At 44.8% G+C, this 5,968-nt stretch overlaps 1 long non-coding RNA gene across 1 annotated transcript in view; it reads left to right on the top strand.

Annotated features, from left to right (window-relative positions):
• The first annotated feature begins 38 nt into the window (after positions 1-38).
• LOC103241133 (uncharacterized) overlaps positions 39-5,968 on the top strand; it is a 75,970-nt gene continuing 70,040 nt past the window's right edge. The window contains exon 1 of the long non-coding RNA XR_012095448.1: positions 39-114. This is a non-coding gene — a long non-coding RNA (uncharacterized lncRNA). The remainder of the gene's footprint in view (positions 115-5,968) is intronic.

Below are 5,968 nucleotides of genomic sequence, written 5' to 3'. Positions count from 1 at the left end.
GACAGCGTCGCAAACAAAACACGTCGGGGAAACCAGACCGCCGCGGAAAGGGACAGCGCCCAGCGAAAGCGAGGCTGATGGAGCGAAGCCAGGAAGAGGATGCGGAGATGCGGGGTAGGCGGGGCGAATTGGCAGGAAGCGGGGGCAGGGTCCGGGAAGGGAGGGGCGGGGCGAGGTCGGCTGAGGTCCCGCGGCAGGAGCGCCCGGGGCCTGCATGCGTCTGCGCAGCTGCAAGCGAAAGCCGCACCTTGGCAGTCCTTAGGACGGTGCCTGGTGCCAGACGGTCCCAGTAAATGCTGTCTACGTTATTACTTGGAAAAACGCACCTCGGATGTTAACTATTTTCTTAACATAACATCCATAAGTATTCGTCGTAAAAATATTATAAATGCCGGCCGGGCTCGGTGGCGCGTTCCTGTAGTCCCAGCTCTTTGAGTGTCCTAGGCGGGAGGGTCGCTGGAGTCTGGGAGTCCCAGGCTACAGTGAGCTGTCATCACCACTGCAGTCCAGTCTGGGCGCTCTGTCTCAAACATTTTTTTTTTTAAATATGGTAAAAAGATGCCACACATTTCTCATAACTACGGTTAATTTCTAGTCTTGCACTCTTTTATTGCAGAAATGGAATCATACTGCACTGAGCTTTTTTGTACATGGTTTTTTTCTCTTAACACGATTTCAAGAACATGTCTCCAATTAATATTCATGTACAAAATTGTTTGCTGTGCCACGTTTTCCTTAGACTGCCCTACGGTGCTTCTCCTGGGCACTTAGCGGTGCATCAGAAACCCACGGGGAGACGTTGCAAATACCTGGTCCCACCCCCAGAGACGCTGATTCAGGTGTTAATAAACCCCGCCTATTCAGGTGAGGCTGAGGTGTAGTCTGGGCTGAGAAGCACCAGGTGGCATTTCCCAGACTTGCCCGTCCCTAAACCTACAGAAACGTGCATGTATTTCACCAGTGATTACCACCAGCGATTCTTAATTATCTAGTTAAGCGCCACCTTAATTCTTTTTTAAAACGTTTTTTTATTTTATGTGTTTTTGGGGAGAAAGATACTTTAATTTTTTTTCATCTTTTTAAAACTTGTATTTCAGTAGTTTTGGGGGTACAGGTGGTTTTTGGTTACACGGATAAGTTTTGAGTAGTGATTTCTGAGATTTTGGTGCACCCGTCACCAGAGCAGTGTATACTGTAGCTGTCAGGCCTCTGAGCCCAACCCTTCACATATACATCCAGATGGCCTGAAGTAACTGAAGAATCACAAAAGAAGTGAAAATGGCCGGTTCCTGCCTTAACTGATGACATTACCTTGTGAAATCCCTTCTCCTGGCTCAGAAGCTCACCCACTGAGCACCTTATGGCCCCCGCCCCTGCCCGCCAGAGAACAACCCCCTTTGACTGTAATTTTCCACTACTTTTATTGCTCACACAGCTTGTTTGGTGGTCTCTTCACACGGACACGCGTGACAATACCCAAAATGTATTTTTTTATCCCTCACGCCCGTCCCACGTATCCCCCCTCCCACCCCTGCGTCCTCAAAGTCCATTATATCATTCTTATGTCTTTGCATCCTCATAGCTTAGCTCCCACTTGTAAGTGCGAAGTGTAGTATTTGGTTTGCCACCTCAATTCTTAAGAAAAATTTAAGGAAGAGAAACTGCTGGGTGAACAGCTGTGATATCTACTGAATTTTAAAGGCTTCTTCAATTCACTGCTAAATTGCCCTTCAGAAAGATCCTTTCAATTAACGTTCCTAAAAGCAGCAGATATAATATGGTAACCTGAGGAACTGATTCAAATTAGCTCAAAAGTACTCTCATTAATTTTTTATTATAGGGGCTGGACATGGTGGCTCACGCCTGTAATCCCAGCATTTTGGGAGACCGAGATGGGTGGATCACTTGAGGCCAGGAGTTTGAGACCAGCCTGGCCATGGTGAAACCCTGTCTCTACTAAAAATACAAAAATAAGCTGGGCATGGTGGCTCGTGCCTGTAATCCTAGCTACTTGGGAGGATGAGGCAGAAGAATGGTTTGAACCTGGGAGGCGGAGGTTGCAGTGCGCCAAGATCTCACCACTGCACTACAGCCCGGGCGACAGAGCAAGACTGTCTCAAAAAAAAAAAGTTATTATAATAAACTTTATTTTGTGCAAGCCATTTTACAATGGGTGGTCTGTGGGTCTATTATAGTAGTTTTCCTGCAGTGCTAATACTATTTAATAGTACTAATTATACCAATTGCCAATTATTAATGTAATACTAATACTGTGTGAGTTTTTTCCAAGATGTTTCAAAAATATTTGAACAATATATTTTATCTTAAAAAAAATGACATGGGAAGCCGAGGCGAGTGGATCATCTGAGGTCAGGAGTTCAAGACCAGCCTGACCAACATGGAGAAACCTGTCTCTACTGAAACTACAAAATTAGCTGTGGATGGTGGTGGGTGCCTGTAATCTCAGCTAATTGGGAGGCTGAGACAGGAGAATCGCTTAAACCCTGGACGCAGAGGTTGCAGTGAGCTGAGATCGCGCTGCTGCACTCCAGCCTGGGTGACAGAGACTCTGTCTCAAAAAGAAAACCGGTTTTTGAGGTGTGCCATCTGCATAGAGTGTGAATCTCTGGCAGCCCCCGCCCCAGTCTTTTATTATGCAGGCAGGTAGCCATTCCTGTGACTGATCTCTTTCCTGCTGTGCACATGCTAACATAAAAGGGAAGGTAGAGCCCCCATGATGGACATCCATGGCCCCAGGTTGCCCTTTCTGTCTGTGCGGCTTCTGGCATCACCCGGTGCAAGCTTCCAGCTTCCTTATTTATGTTTGCAGCTCGATCTTTCAGGCTGCTCTTTGTTAGAAAAGAAGTGATTTCTTGGGCTGCTTTTTGTTAGAAGGGAAGTTCTGCCATTCTCTCTTCTCTTCATGACCATTTCCACGTAGGATATAAGGCTCTGGCTTGCCTCCTACAGCCCCTCATTTCCTTCCCCATATTTGGCAACCGGACCAGCATCCCGGATGACATAAACTATGCCATTGGTGGTTAGAAGGCTTGGGACATTTCTCTCTTTGCCAGCCTCAGTTTAACCCAGGAGACAGATTATTTTCCTTATTATCTCTTCTGCATAGGATCTGCACTCAGAACTATTGAACTTCTCCATTTGGACTGCCACTCGTACCTATGGGAAAGGGTAATATAATAGATCGTTGGCTAAACAACAGGGAACCCTATTCATATGCTGGAAAATGGGGACAAAAGGCTTTGGTATATAAAACATTATTTCTACCTTGGTCTAAAAACTCACTGCCACCTACCTTAAAGCTATGATGCTTAATTGCTACTTTTAGAGAATTTATTCTATTAGGACAATTCCAAGCTCAAAAATATGCTAACTGGTGCCTTGTTAGCCACAGAGAATTGTACCCAAAAACTTTCCAGACCAACTCACTATAAAATTAAATTTTCTTTAGGTGTCCACGCTGCCCCAAGTCATGCCTGAAGCAGCCCTGAGAAATATCGCCCCGCCCCAATAACCCCCAGTAAAAGCTTATATTTTCTTTATCTTTTCTTATAACCTTATTATATTTACTTATATTTTATAAGTAAAAAGACAGGAATGTCAGGCCTCTGAGCTGAAGCTCAGCCATTGTAACCCCTGTGACCTGCACATATACGTCGAGACGACCTGCAGGAGCCAAGAAGTCTGGAGCAGCCAAAAAACCACAAAAGAAGTGAACAGCCATTTCCTGCCTTAACTAATTAATCCACCTTACGACATTCTACCATTATGACTTGATCTCCTGCCCTGCCCCAACTGATGAATCGATCTTGTGACATTCTTCTTCTGAACAATGAGTCTTATGATCTCTCCACCATGCACCTTGTGACCCCTCCTCTGCTGACAATAGATATCCACCTTTAACTGTAACTTTCCACTGCCTACCCAAGCCTCATAAAGCTGCCCCTCTCTTGTCACCCTTCGCTGACTCTCCTTTCGGACTCAGCCCACTTGCACCCAAGTGAATAAACAGCCTTGTTGCTCACACAAAGCCTGTTTAGGTGGTCTTCTATATGGACACGCGTGACACTAAGCAATTCTAGAAGTGTGAGACCCCTAGGGTTAAATGTGAATGGGAGGAAACTTGAAGTTTCTTCCAAAAGTGGTATTTATTTTTCTGTTTTTTCTGAATGCAATGGAAACTGCAACCTGACTTTTCACAGGCCCCAGGTCATCCCCTTGCATGAGTTCAATCACTGGATCTTGCTTTTCAAAATTAAATCATTGGATCCGGAGCAAAAAATACAGGCCCCTCAACCTTTTTCCTTAAATTATAACTGAAGCAAAACTGCTACTGCGATTAATTGTAATGATCATTCCTTTTTCCCCCCACAACTGTCCTCAAAGCATCTACTGGTCCTGCCTTTGCACACTGCCGTCTACATCCTCATTGCCCCACTTCTCAACTAACCCTCCCCATCATGTCCCTTTCTAAAGAGCCAAGCTGGGCCCGGTGGCTCACGCCTGTAATTCCAGCACTTTGGGAGGCCGAGGTGGGTGGGTCACCTGAGGTCAGGAGTTCGAGACCAGCCTGGCCAATGTAGTGAAACCCGATCGCTACTAAAAAATACAAAAAATTAGCTGAGCGTAGTGGTGGGCACCTGTAATTTCAGCTACTCGGGAGGCTGAGGCAGGAGAATCGCTTGAACCCAGGAGCTGGAGGTTACAATGAGCCAAGATGGTGCCATTGCACTCCAGCCTGGGCAACAAGAGCAAAACTCCATCTCAAAAATAAATAAATACCACCCTGGCCAACATGACAAAACCCCATCTCTACTAAAAATACAAAAATTAGCTGAGTGTGGTGGCATATGCCTATAATCCCAGCTACTCAGGGGGCTGTGGCAGGAGAATCGCTTGAACCTGGGAGGCGGAGGTTGCAGTGAGCCAAGATCACACCACTGCACTCCAGCCTGGGTGACAGAGCAAGACTCCGTCTCAAAAATAAAATAAAAAAATAAAAATCCAGTAAAGGCTTCTAAATAACCTTTAACTGGTAACAGATCACTTGGTTTGGAGGTGACTAACAATAGTAAAAGTTCAGACCTCCCGACTGAGCTCAATTCCAAAAGATTGTTCTAGAATACCCTGCTGTTAAAAAGGGAGACAAAAATATTCCCTCAGCAGCATAAATAAGATACTGTCAGCCTGGGCGAGACCCCCATCTCTACAAAAAAATTAAAAAATGTAAAAACCACAAAATACTGTGCAAGCATCCCATTCTTATCTCATTCAAATCCTACCCATATTTTCTCACTGTGAAGCAGAGGCTTGGCAACTTATAACTTCTCTCCAATAACCCACAGAGATGCTGATTCGAATGTCAATTGAGGTTAATTTTATGAAATACAAGAGGAGAGTTTTCCATAAAACATGGGCTTTGCAGTCAGGCAGACCCAGGTTCAGATTCTAATTCTACCATTTATTAGCTATGTATCTTCAGGAACTTTGAATAAGCTCTCTGAGCCTTAGTTTCCTCATTTCTAAAATGAAAAGTAAAATCTTCATGTTCTGCAGGATTGGTCAATCACTAAAAAAAAGAACAAAAAAAAAATCTCGCTCATGGAATCATCATAAAAATTAAGCAAGATACATAAGTAGAGTTGTACACATAGTGGGCACTCAGGGAATGTTATTTCCCATTTCCTCTTAGACATTCTGTGGCAGGCCAGGTCTCGCTAATGCAGGCCTCCAAAACAACTGTTTCAGGACTGACTGGTTAAGTTAAATTTTGTTTTTTGTTTTGTTTTTTGTTTTTTGAGATGGAATCTCGCTTTGTCACCAGACTGGAGTACAGTAGCACAATCTTGGCTCACTGCAACCTCCACCTCCCGGGTTCATGCAATTCTCCTGCCTCAGCCTCCCAAGTAGCTGGGACTATAGGCACGTGCCACCACACCCAGCTAATTTT

This window comes from Chlorocebus sabaeus, chromosome 14 (assembly GCF_047675955.1).
Source record: "Chlorocebus sabaeus isolate Y175 chromosome 14, mChlSab1.0.hap1, whole genome shotgun sequence".
Classification (NCBI taxonomy): Eukaryota; Metazoa; Chordata; class Mammalia; order Primates; family Cercopithecidae; genus Chlorocebus; species Chlorocebus sabaeus.
Note: the sequence above shows the minus strand (reverse complement) of the source record. Positions and strands in the feature narration are given on the sequence as shown.